The following is a 13,156-nucleotide window of genomic DNA, read 5'->3' as shown; positions in this document are numbered from 1 at the left end:
TGAAAGACTAACAAGCCTCTTCCTGGTAAACCTGGCTGAGGAGCATCACCAGGTACCCACATGACACTGAGGCTCAAGCTTCTTGTCCATGATCCTCAGCGAGAAAATAATCTTACTATTTCTAAAACAAACTTCCCGAACTAGGGAATACACATACCCTACTTAAAAGAATGAAGCGTATGTCCAGCTGACTTAATTCAAAGCTGAGTTGCATAACTGTAATTCAGGATATTTCAGGTTATCCAGGGTGGAGCAGCCACACCTTTTTTTGTCACTTGCAAAAATAAGTAGAACAATTTTCCCTAGGAAAAGTACCCTTATCCCTCCAAACAGCATGGTTCCTAAAGACATCATTTGTAATATCAATTTCTAAAGAAGCATTTTCTAAAGAAGCATAATTTCCCATTTGTCCTAAACCAGAAATTAAAACAAACAAACAAAAAATCTTAGATACTATACATTCAAGTGATACATTTACATGTGATGCACCCTTGATTAGTGGAATTCTTCCACTTTGAGATGACTGCCCAGAAATAAGCAAGAACAATCCTCACAGCAGTGTATGTCTCCAAAACCTTGGAAGCCAGAGCTACAGACAGGAAATGGTAGAGGAATGTGCTGAATTGCTGACTTTTTTGTTTATTTTGAAGTGTCAGACTTTATTGATCCAGCTTGTTAACATACATAGGGACACGGGGCAGAGGACTCAAAGGACCTTTCATGTCATCAAATCTTACTCCCTACCTCCTCATGCTACCATGTCATAGTCCAATTAAGAGACCAATATATCAAATTTCGCTTTCTTTGAGCATCAAATCAGACTAGAGCAGATACCAGGGGTGCCACATCATTCCCAATACACCTGGTTTATGTCCTGAATTTTTTTTTATAATACTACTCTCAATTCTCTATATTGAAACTTCTTTTCTTCTACTCCCTCTCCTCCCTTTTTCCTCCATCCCTATACGCACTCCCAGAAAAACAATGTTCTGCAGCCAGGGCAAGTTGCTTAACTACAAATCATTTTACAGACTGCCCTTGAAAATGGGGGAGGTTCCTGACAGCCAGAAGAAAGCAAATGGAACTTGAAGAAGGGAGGATCTGGATAACTGAGGCTGGTCACCCTTACCTCCATTCCTGACAAGCTGATGGAACAAACAACCCTGGAAGCCATTTCTAAACAAATGAGGACAATAGGGTGATCAGAAATAGTCAGCAGGGATTTATGGAAGGGGAAACATGCCTGATCAACCTAATGAACTTCTTTGATTAAAATACAAGCTTGGCAAATGAAGAGTTGTCATTTCTCTTAACTTCAGCAAGACTTTCAACACTGTCTCCCATGACAACATCCTGACAGACAAACTGATGAAGTTATGGACTGAATAAATGAACAGTGAGATGGCCTGGAAACTGTCTGGACTGTCAGGCTCAAATTTCTAAAGGAAAAACACTAAAACTTAGCTAACTTAAAATTTTTTGAGGTGTTTAATACATCTCATCACCTCAATACTACTACTTAGCTCAGCCTCATTAATAAAGATGTTTTTCTTAACAAACCATGCTGTTGCTCTTGCCCTGTCTGGGCAATTAGCCATAAAATATGGATGGGAATGCAGGGAAGAGGGCAGTGTCAAAAGCACAGCCAAAATAAGCCAAGAAAATTTCACTGGAAAAGCTGGCAAATACACAGATTTCATGTCAAGATCTTAGTGGTCATCTCCCCAAGTATTCAACACAAAAATGAGATAATCAACAGTGATAGCTTACAAGGGATAAATACATTGCTTTTCCAAATATCAGAGGTATACAACAACAGGAAAATGCATCTTATGAGGTAGAGATTATTAACCTGTTAAAACTGTTCAACAGAATTCTAAAACAGGAAGATCTAATGCACAAATAAGAGAAACTTCTTCCAAGTGACACTGAAGCTCTGTCAGCAATAACCTCATCCAGTAGTAATAGCAGTTTCATGATATGGCATTTGGAAAACTAGAAATAGCACCTGCCTCACTGGTAGTGAAAAGAATTAAAGCTATAGGGCACATCTGCATCAAAAGAAGAAAAGTCTTCTCACATCTTCAGAGCTGTACAGGGCATGCAGGCAGCTATTCTAACTGACAGCACTAATACTGCATAAACTAAGATGTCTTCAATTCCATACTCATCACACAAATAAAATCATAACCCAAGCCATTAAAAATATATGAAAATTAAGTTTACTGTTGCATGAAAATCAGAATTCTTAGTAATATTCACAACGATTCCTAGAAGAAAAAATACTTGACTTTTGAAGGGATTACTGAAAATACAGCTTTTAGAGGGAAAAGTACATGTTTCCTTGTATAGTTCCTTCAGCACAGTGCCAGGCATTCTGAAATAAGAGGAACTGTTCAGTCTTAATGCAGCTTGTATTTAATTCTTACTTAAAACTGGAGTGACAAATCAAAAAGCCACTATTTTGTACTCTTTCACTTCTGCCTACACAGTTGGTTACCTTTCCCCCCCCTTTAAACAGGGATATTATCAACAGTTCTCTGCTCATGCTACTGAGTTTATTCTCAGCTGCATGAATAATCATTGCATAATTTATTACCCTCTGTAATACATGTGAACATTTATTTTAAGAATTCTGCATAACCTTATTTCTGTCAATTCTTGCCTACTGCAACTCTGGCAATACCTCAACCAATTTTTAATTTTCCATCTTTTAACATCATAGGAAGTACCCAACCCTTTGGGGCTTTGGAAATTCTGGTTGCTGTATTTAGGTTCATCACACAGGCAGGTGTAGATTTAGGGTAAGGGAGATCTATCACACAGCGCAGCATTAAACACCCCATCTCCTGCCCAGTGGGTAAGAGGAAGGGGTAGCAGGAGGTTGTTCCAAGGCTGTGGAAAGTGCCAGGAGATTAATCTGATTTCATTAAGTGGATCAGGAGCAGGCCCAGTGTAAGCAGCAAGGCCAAACACAGCAACAGACTGAATGAGGACATGCCTTTAATTCAGAAACAACTTTAGGTTGAGCTGAAATTATGTAACTTTTTTTTTTTTTTGTCCTAAATGAGAACTTGGAAGTAAAAATAGTTACAAAACCATTTAATACTTCAAGATAACAATGACTGTGTGCAAATGGTGCTTACACCTAAACTGTACATTATACAGCAAAAAGTGAACACAAACCATCAGACTTAAAATGTGCTGTATATCTGAAATTAGAACCAGGCAAAGGACGCTTATTTCCTGTTAATTTTTCGATATTTTATGCTAGGAGTCAGCAAGATTTTATTTGACTCACCAGCTACTATCTGGAGGAGTCATCAAGAACAAGTAACTGTACCTGAGATTCAATCTTGGCATAATGTTTTATTGAATTTTTAACCAAAATTCCAGTATATGCTTATTTCTTATATTTGTCTTTATTTTCCTCTAGTTCTTTGATACAGTTTCTTGCTTCCTTACTATTTCTTGATTCTGGTAATGAAGACACATTTGCACTGCAGGATCAGGAACAAAAGACCAGCTCTTAGGAAAAGTCACCTACATCACACAGATGCTAGAGCTGTTTTAAATTCAGAGCATGACAAAATCCAGGAGGGATTGTTTTTAATCCCAACAGGATCAACAGAGAAAGTTTAACTGCATTTACCAGAGGAAACCAGTCTTCCATGCCCTGAGGGATGCTGTGAACACACTTGTGTTGCAAGAGAACTTCCCTTACAGACAGGAGAACTGTGTTCTCTATCCACCTTCAAAATGATAATATTTTAGCAAATAGTTCTCCAAGCCCCTCCTGGTTCACATTCCAAAAATCCTCTAAGCTCATCTCCATGGCCTCAATTACAAGGCAGTAAAAACCCAAGTTACCCATGAACTTCAAAGCAGGGATACAGATTAATTCAGGATAACTCTCCTGAGTAATGATTTAACTAACAACCTCATCAACTAATACATTCTCCAGCACAGAAACAATCCTTCTTTTACAAGGTTTTGCTATGAAATAAGTGTTCTGGATGACCTTGATATATCACTGACTATACCAAATTTATGTATAATGCAACCTCAAAGAAGACACTACAATAAAGACACCACCTGAAGTAGTCTCCTCCTTATTGCAAAGTCTTCAAACACTGCAAAAGCCCCCACCTCCCCATATTATGATGAAAATTTAGAGCACTAAAACCAGGTGGCAAAGTGAGAACATTTCTAGTGACATCTATTGTCCACTGCTGAAAGCAGCACCCAGTAGAAAAAAGTTCTTCAAAACCTGAAATGAGAAAATACCATTATTTAATGCAAAGATGAGTTCTGTTGATTAAAACTTCCCATCTGAACGCAGAACCTCATCTTTATTCAATTATATTATATCTTTTATCAAGGCTGCTTTTTCAATTTATCAAATTTCATTTGAATTTTAATCACATCATCCAGTGCACTCGTAACTCTTTGTGTTGGGTGTTACTGGCAGATAAAGGCACAACATGTCCATTTTCATGGTCATTAATAAAAATACTGTAAATACCACAGGACAATTCAGACCTCTGTGGGACTCCATCTTTCCCTTCTGACAGTATTTTAAGCATGATTTTAAAACAAGTTTCCTTAGTTCCCTTACCAGGGGGCACTACCAGATCTCTGCTACAGGTAAGCCACGGTGTGTAGTTTTTATACCCTCTATAAAGGCCTCTTGCCAGGCCATGGGAAAAGCTCATCCTTTCGAAATCCTGGGAAACCTTCTGCCCTCTATCAGTACTTCCAAGACACAGTTAAGGAGTACAATTAGGACACTCCCACACACAGACTCAAATTGAAAAGAATAATCTCACTGTGACTCAGATTCACACCAGCCAAATTCTTCAAGTCCCAAATATAAACTCAGAAGTTGTTTCATCATACATCCTTGTCCTAGAAGCTGCAGAAAAACCCCGTACAACAATACTTATCTTCCTGTCAACCTGACCTAAACACCAAGTATTTATTTTTCCAATATTTTCCATAAGCACTTGCCTGCCTGACAATCACTCTCAGCATTCAAAATCATTTTGAAGACGTCTTCCTTAAAAGAAAACTTTCACATTTAGACTTCTCTTCACTGCTCCAAGAAAACATGATTTTTTTTGCAAAAGAGCTGCTCTGAAGTTCTTGTGGAAAAGACTACAAAGTACCATGTATCAAGCTTTTAATTGAAATTGCCATTTGATTCCAAAAGGAAAGAGCAGCTACCTTCAGAGCAGGTATTAATATCAGCAAGGAGAAATGAAAGAATGGGTACATACGCAAAATCACCAAGGCAGAAGGCAAGGATAAAAGGCAGCAGGCCTAACACCCAATCCCTTGATCAACCAGGAGTAGAAGCGCACTTTAGTCAGGATTCCACAGCACAAACAAGGAATAGATGAACAAATTCCATCTGCCACAGAACAGGAGACATCCTCACTCTGAGCTCTGCATCACAACTCGAGCCCACAGCACAAACGGATGCATGAATTGTAAAACTTTGTTAAAGACCAAATGTAACAAACAATAAACAAAAAATGCTATTTTAAAAAATCAGGTCAGCAGGGTTGGGATTTTTTGTGAAGTGTGTGTGTTTTGGTGGGTTTTATTGTCTTTCTTTATGTTTAGGGCTTTTTTTTAATTTTTAAACACCACTGATAGATTGACAAGCGAACACTCTGTTACGTTCCCTACTATAAACTGGGGAAATTCCTTGCATCCATAAACCCCCATCCCCATTTCCTTGCACACTGTCCCTCTGAACCACCACTGATACTATTTGTGGCTACTCCTAATCTGCTCCCCTGACAGCTGTATCCCACATTGTGCTGAGTCACTTTAAGCATTAACTACCTCACACGCATATTTAACAACCGCCTATAAATACACCTCAGTTACCTCCTCCCCTTGTCAAAATACACCATTTAAATGGAAAAAAATCTCTACCTCAACAGGTTTTGTTTTGACCTCGGATCCCCACATGACTAAGTACCATGACAGTGCCAGTAAGAACCGATATTCTGATTATATAAAAGCATGACTATATGGTAAGCAAGCCCTTAAAAGCTGCCTGCTGTCACATCAAGACATAAATGAAAAAAGGAGAACTTACCTGCTGGCAAGGGAAGTCTTGAAATATCTGTAACAATAAAGAAATACATTTGGAAACAGAAGAAAAAAATAGCTCTACAATTGCATTGGCCTAATAATTTTTCTGCAAGGCCATACTTGTTTAATAAAGCACATTATCTGAAGCAATTTGCTGGCTGCCAGGAATGCCACATGCAAATCAAAAGCATTTTCCTTGTCTGACCCTGTTCATTACCAGGATTATGCTTTGCTCACCTAACTGAAGGACAAAGATTATACTGAAGGCAATGAGTGTAATTACTGCAACAGAATACAGGTCACTACGCACAAATTAAGTGTTACATACAAAATTCACCATCATCACCTACAGAATTTAAGAGCTCAAAAGTGTCAGGGATAGTCTTTGCAAATAAAGAGGACTCTACAGAATGTTTTCTTTATTCTTAAATCTTTAGAGAAACATTTAAGCTTTCAAGTGGACAAGCACAGAACAGAAGAAATAATATTAAAAGAAAGGATGCTGATTTTTGTCACCAAGGCACATTAGACACAGTTGCTGAACATTTTTATGGTAAATGCTAAGGCTGTCTTGAGCTACAAACAATGACCACTGTCTCAGAGTCTAAATGGAACATATTAAAAATTATACACTAAAGAAGTATACATTATATTAAACTCTAAGTCATTATATTGTCCCTGCCTGCTTTTCTATTGCCCTCTCAGTACACATCATCATGACTGGGACCTGAGGTGCCCATCAGAGCTCAGAACAGAAACTGGAACCAATAAAGAACCAGAAAGAAAGAATTACTCAAGTCCGTAAGGACATGGACTGGGGACAGAGGTCAAGGGGTTAATGAAAACTAAAATAAATACAAGTGAGAGGGGATGAGAAAGGGGAACCAATAAAACAAATGAGAGAAAAACTGAACTGAACCTAAGGAAAAGGTCTGCACAGTTACTTGGTTAAAGGAAACAGCAAAGTTGAGTAATAAATTGTCACACTGGGTACAAAATCCACATGGAAACTGAACTTTAACCACAGGTGTAGCAGCTGAAACAGATGCAGAGATTATCGGGGCAGATGGTGACGGCTTTGCTACCTATTTGAAGAAATAACGAGGCTCAATAAATTTATTAGCCCTGCTCTCACCAACAGATTGTTACAATTCATGTCTGTGGCTGGAAAACATGATGAAACGTGAATACCAAAGAGAATTACACCTGAAATTAAAGGCAGCCCACTAAACATTTCAAAAATGAACTGCACTGCTCTGAGGAGATGATGAAACAGCAACACAAAGTTGAAACACACTTAAAGCATGAAATCAAAGTGGCAACAGGACATCACAAAAAGCCCCCAGAGAAAATACTGAATGCCTTAGTCTGGTAGAACACAATATTTAAAAAGATAGTAAAGTACATTTAAAAGATGTTCATCATGCTGTCTAGTTAGGAACAAAACTATCTTACATGTAAGAAATGCCTCAAGACAGGAGAAATGCAGCCAAGGAGACACAAGAACTGGGGGAAGCAAAAAACCCAACAGCTCCTGCACAGAATCCAAATCAGCACATACGGAATGGAGCTTTCTTCCATCACAAAGAGATGTTGCAGTGACAATTAATTTGGAAAGTTACATGAAGATAAAGGTTGCATCATTTCTTCTGTTTGTATAAGTTTAATTGTTTCCATGCTCTTTTTCTTTATGAAGTCACAAAAAAATTCCTGCTTGTCACTAGGCTACACAACACAACTGCAGCCACATGAGTAAAGCATCTAAAACTGTGGATTAGAAAATGCCATTTTTGATTTTAATTTTTCTACAGTGATAGAAACTAATGTGTAAATTCAATTTATAATTAACAACTATCAAATGATTTAAGTTACTACAAACACTTAAAAGTGCATTAAAATATTTTAAATTTTGTGTATTGGGAATGTTTTATCGCAGTATTTATTACTTTTGAAGCAGATTATTTGGTTAAATGTGCCTACACAACAGATGTCAGGAAAATAACAGTAAACATAACCCCCAGAAAAATACGTTATTATTGTTATTATATACACACAGGCAGAAAACAATCGTTTACATCTCAGGATTTAAACAGGGAAAAGCTCTGCAGCTAAGACACACACACACATATTTTTATGAAAGACCTGATCATATCCCAGCATTTGTTCCTAACACCTGAGTTGCTGTTTCCGCTGTCATCTCTCCCTGCCAGCGTTCACACAGATCCTGTTACTGCACCAGGGCCTTCCCAAATGGGGCACTGACACCATCAGCATCGCTGCTATATTTAAGTCAAACACTGTGAAGATTTCTTACTTCCATGTTCCACTGCAAATTAGTCCCACAAGTGCATTAACTGAAGACCTGCTGCACCTCTGGGACAAGTCTGCTGAACAGCTTCCTGCAACTGCACTTTCTTCTATTACAATTTAGTGCAAGAGACTGTTTTCTGCCATTAACTGACATACATTAGATCTAAAAACAAGTTGGACAGAAGAAATGGAAGCCTGAAGGTCCTATCAGTATACTCAAAACTGCATATATGCACTTAGCAGGTTACTTGTATGGTATTTCTCTATTATTTCCATTAAGCACTAAGTCCTTACAGGCTGATGTATCTTAATTTTAGCAAACACCAGCCACTACAGAAATGTCAATTCGTAACAGCATAAATTAAATAAATACTTCACAATTCCAAGGATAAAAGTAACAATTCCGCTCCTTTGTGTATACAGACACCACAACAATAAGTGAAATGCTCATTACCTTCAGGTGTTTCTGTTAGTGTGGAGTCACTTTAGGAATTTCTTATTGTTGAGTTTACCCCATCTCCCCAGCTCACTCTCTTCTGGCTTGAAACCTCTTAGCTTTATTCTCAAATATGGTTTTTCATTTAACATCTAACACTGAAAAAAGACAAGTGGATTCTGTCCACACTTTAAAAACTTCCTTCATGGAGAGGTAAACTGAGAGTACACACTTAGGCTGCTACTCATTTCAGGTTGCATATACAAACTTGCCTTCTCTGCTGTGTAAAACTTCCCTCTTTTTGAAGCACACTACAGCATTTCAATCTCTAGAGAGAAATTCAACCAGTGCTGAGATTTGAAGAGGAAAAAACCCAAAGTTAGGGGTTTAATCTGGTTTGTGACTAAAATGAGAGGCTTGAGAGCATTTTGGAGAGCTGTCCTGTTGGGAAGGATTCCCTCATATCAGGGAGGCCTGGACTGACTTTTCTCCCTCCTACAACTCAGTTTCTGAATGCTTGGAGTGCTGTCACACAAACCACATTTACAGCAGCTGTACAACATGAACCAATCTTACTTTTTCATCTGCTCCAAAGTAGTTCTTCAAAGTGAAATCCAAAATGAATCATATTTCAAGTGCTTCTGCTCCTACTGATCCTTTCAAGGGATCACTTGTGTTCTGCATTTATATTCTTAAGTATCTCACTGTGCTACTTGGCAGGGAGCAAACTGCCAGTTTGAACAGGCAGAAAGAAAAATTACTTTCACATCATATTCTTTATCATAGCCAAACTTTTACATACTTTGTAAAGGCTAATCAGTTCTCAGAGGAAACTGGTTCTATCCCCATGTAGATATTGGGAGGATGGAGCAGATGGCCTCAAGAGCTCCTTCCCAAGCAAGGTTTCTGTAATACTGGACACAGATGATTATAACAGACCAGGAACAAGCTGAAATTACTTTAGAGGTCCTACAAAATAACAAAGTTCCTCAGCTAAAGAAAACTTGCCAAGTAAACCAGTTATATAGATTAATTCACCGAGGAACAAAAAGGACAATATTTTAAAGAAAGAATACTACTATTACTTCTATATGCACTGAGATGGTTTGGGGCACTACAATCCTCAAACAGGCTGTGTAGATCCCAGAATCAATAGTTTTTTCTATGATTTATGGATGCCCTGAGGACCGGATCTCTCTACCACTGTATTTGCTTTTATAAAACTATGCCATTTACATTGCAGAGTTTCACCGAATGTTTTCTTAGAAATGGAGCTGCAACTTTAAATCTTCCTTCCAAGAGTAACATCTAATCATCAAAACCAGGAATGTTTTGTGAGCTTCTGTTGGGATCCCTCCCCCTGCCGTGGGGTCCTGGGAGAGGGGCCCTGGGGGACAGACACGGGGTTTCCCTGCCCCTGGTCAGCCTCGTTCCCCATCGGTTGTTTTGTGTTCCCCTGCGCGGGAAGGGCCCTCGGGTCCGGGATTGAGCAGCTCCTCGGCAGAGCCCGGCCATGCGACTGGAGAAATAAACATCTCTGAAACATCAAGAATCGGTCCTTGTATTTCTTTTCCACGGGCCTCGTTGATTGATATGTGTGTTGCAACATCCCCATTGCAACAAGCTTCCTATTCCTGCCTCAAGATAAAATGAGAGTATGGCTCCATGGACAACTCCAGAGACTGCCCCATCTGCAGCACTGATCTCCTTCCAGAGCTGTGGTAAGCAGGACACCACAAGAAATTTAATCCTGTTCTCCTGTAGCAGGAGCTGGCTGACTCCAGCCTAACAGCATTCCCTTGAAATTAATTCAGATATTCAGTTCACAAACATCTCTCTTTCCAGGGAAGAGTGAAGGCTCAGAGCACACAAGGAACCACAGACCACAGTCTCCAAGAAGCCAAGCAGCACATGTCATTGGACAACAATCCTTCCAGCTAAATGAGGAATATCACAGACTCAACATAAAATGCAATTTTCCTATTTAGCCACAGCACCAAAATAATTTAGGAATACAGATGCATATTCAGCTTTTAGCCTTTTGTGGCTGGTCCTGAAGGATGTTGTCTTAGAGGCTGGATCCAACCACCTCGAAGCCTCCTTCCCTATATTCTCTTGCAGGCTAAAAAGGATGTTCCTCTGATCTTTAACAAAGTTGAGATCTCATCATCTGTAAAAATATTTTTTTTTTTACAGAGCAAATAAGCAAGCAGAAAACACAAGTCATCTTTCAAGAAAAATGCTTTGTAAAATTACATTTGTTGAAAAACTGAAGGATTTATCCATGACCATCAGATCTACCGAACAAAGACCTTGGAAACGCAATGAATTCATCCTGACAGCACACCCACTAAGGAAAAGTTATTAAAAAGTTTTACAGTATGATTAAAAGATTGTATAAACCACCAGTTGCATTGTTCCATATATGTATTTTTTCCCCTTCATCATTAAAAGTGCATCTCATTTGTAACCTACATCCAACCTACTTCTAATTTAGCAATATGCAGGGCTGAATGTTAACAACCTTTTATTATATCGTTTCACATTAAGACAATTTTTTAGGGCAATTTTCAATGCAACTCAATAAAATCTTTTCATATACTAGCTATGTAGAATGAGAAGCAGAAGTGCCTCACTGTAAAGGCCCATTTTTCCTAAACATTTTATTATCTTTACAAGTCTTAATGCTCCAGCTGTTTTGGCTTTCAGTAGCTGCCCCGATTTCCAAACACCAATACCTGACACAGTATTCATATGTCAGTCATAACAGCACTAAAACGACCATTTGCTTACTTAGATTAGAGTCTTTCCCCCAATTGACATATTTATTGCATTTGCCTTAGGCACAGCAGCAGCTGAACATCCAGCTTAGCTGCAAATCTTCATCTGTTACCCTGGGGAGAGATGGAGGGGGACAATTGTAGGACAGACACCTCCACCCACTAAACCTGGCAGCAGTTTTTTTGTGCTTTGGCCTGATCAGAAGAAATTCAGCATACAAAACCACACATCTTGTGTTTACAGCCCTACTTCACAGGAGATCCACGTTGCACTGGAGTTCCTTATTATCTTGGTTTAAATCTTTGCTTCAGCTGTGAGTATCAGCAGTAATGATTTAATGCTCTCATTTCTGTCTGCTGAAAAGGTTAACGAGCAAGCGGCCAACAATGAACTGCTGCGACACCTTGCAACGTGCACTGCCTGTGCTGTGCTTTTGAGAAGTTCTCTTTAACCAGTTATTAGTTCTAAGGCAAGCTGCTGCCTCTGAAACACAAAAGCAACACAGAATTTAGCAAGGAAAAATGAGCGGACCAACTGAAATACTTCACAGAACACTAAGGGTTTTTTCAAATTATACGTTTCGTTGATAAAACAGGTACTAGGCACATCTATGGTTTGATGATCACCACATCGTGATATACCTCAGATGGCTTTAAAAATATGCAAAAGCATTGAGGATTTACACCAGTAAAACCACATCAGCTAACTCATCCCATATGGGGGAATGGGAACACCTTCAGTTTGTATCTGTTTCAATAACTTCTCATTTTGTTGTCAGTTTATCACATTCCTCTCACTACTCCACTCTTCTGTTTGTACCTGCTTTCCTCTGCCCATTTGAAAACAAAATCAGTATTGCGTTTCCTTAATTTATAGCATCTACACAAAAAATAAAATCATGCAACAGTTTCAAATCTCAATTTGCCTTCTTCTACTGATACTCCTCCAAAATCACTCTGCTTATGCTTCTTAAATACTAGTTTTTGAAATTGAGAAAATCCAAACTCTGATTAAGACCCTCAGAATAATCCACCTGTATTTTCCTCCATCTCAGCTGAACTCTGCATACACCTTGACACTTCAAATTCATTTATACCACATCACTGAGCATGACCACTGAGTTATCCATGGAGTCACCAGGAGCCAAATTTTCGACCAGGCACAGTGAACGGTAGAATATTAAATGAAAAGGTTCTGGTGGAAGTCACATTTAAGGAGATTACAAAGAGCAAGAGAAATCACCCAGTCATTACTCAGGGCAGGCGGGATCAATCTCATTACATACTGAGTTACAGAACATGCAGTATCTAAGCAACTCAGATAAAGAATTTAGTCTCATATCTACACAAGTACTATATGCACCTTTTGCCTATGGGGAAGAGAGGTTTGGATAGAGAAGAGGATGGAGTAGTTCCCCAATAATTGGTTTTATTCAGCATCACAAAATGGGTAAGTGAACTCTGCAAGTCTGCAGGTGATATTAAGCTCTTATAGGTCAGCAAAAGTCTTATTAATGGGGGG

The 13,156-nt window shown here is 38.8% G+C and overlaps 1 protein-coding gene across 2 annotated transcripts in view; it reads right to left on the bottom strand.

The window, feature by feature from the left end:
• Window positions 1-13,156, bottom strand: part of PTK2 (protein tyrosine kinase 2) — a 179,152-nt gene that overhangs the window by 147,131 nt on the left and 18,865 nt on the right. The window contains exon 2 of one of the 2 annotated variants that reach the window (XR_001865994.1): window positions 6,113-6,139. The exons of the other annotated variant lie outside the window; for it this stretch is intronic. The gene's annotated coding sequence lies outside the window, so the exon portion shown is untranslated. The remainder of the gene's footprint in view (window positions 1-6,112; window positions 6,140-13,156) is intronic. 2 annotated transcript variants of the gene reach the window in all.

Source organism: Corvus brachyrhynchos, unplaced genomic scaffold (genome assembly GCF_000691975.1).
Source record: "Corvus brachyrhynchos isolate BGI_N302 unplaced genomic scaffold, ASM69197v1 scaffold89, whole genome shotgun sequence".
NCBI lineage: Eukaryota > Metazoa > Chordata > Aves > Passeriformes > Corvidae > Corvus > Corvus brachyrhynchos.
Note: the sequence above shows the minus strand (reverse complement) of the source record. Positions and strands in the feature narration are given on the sequence as shown.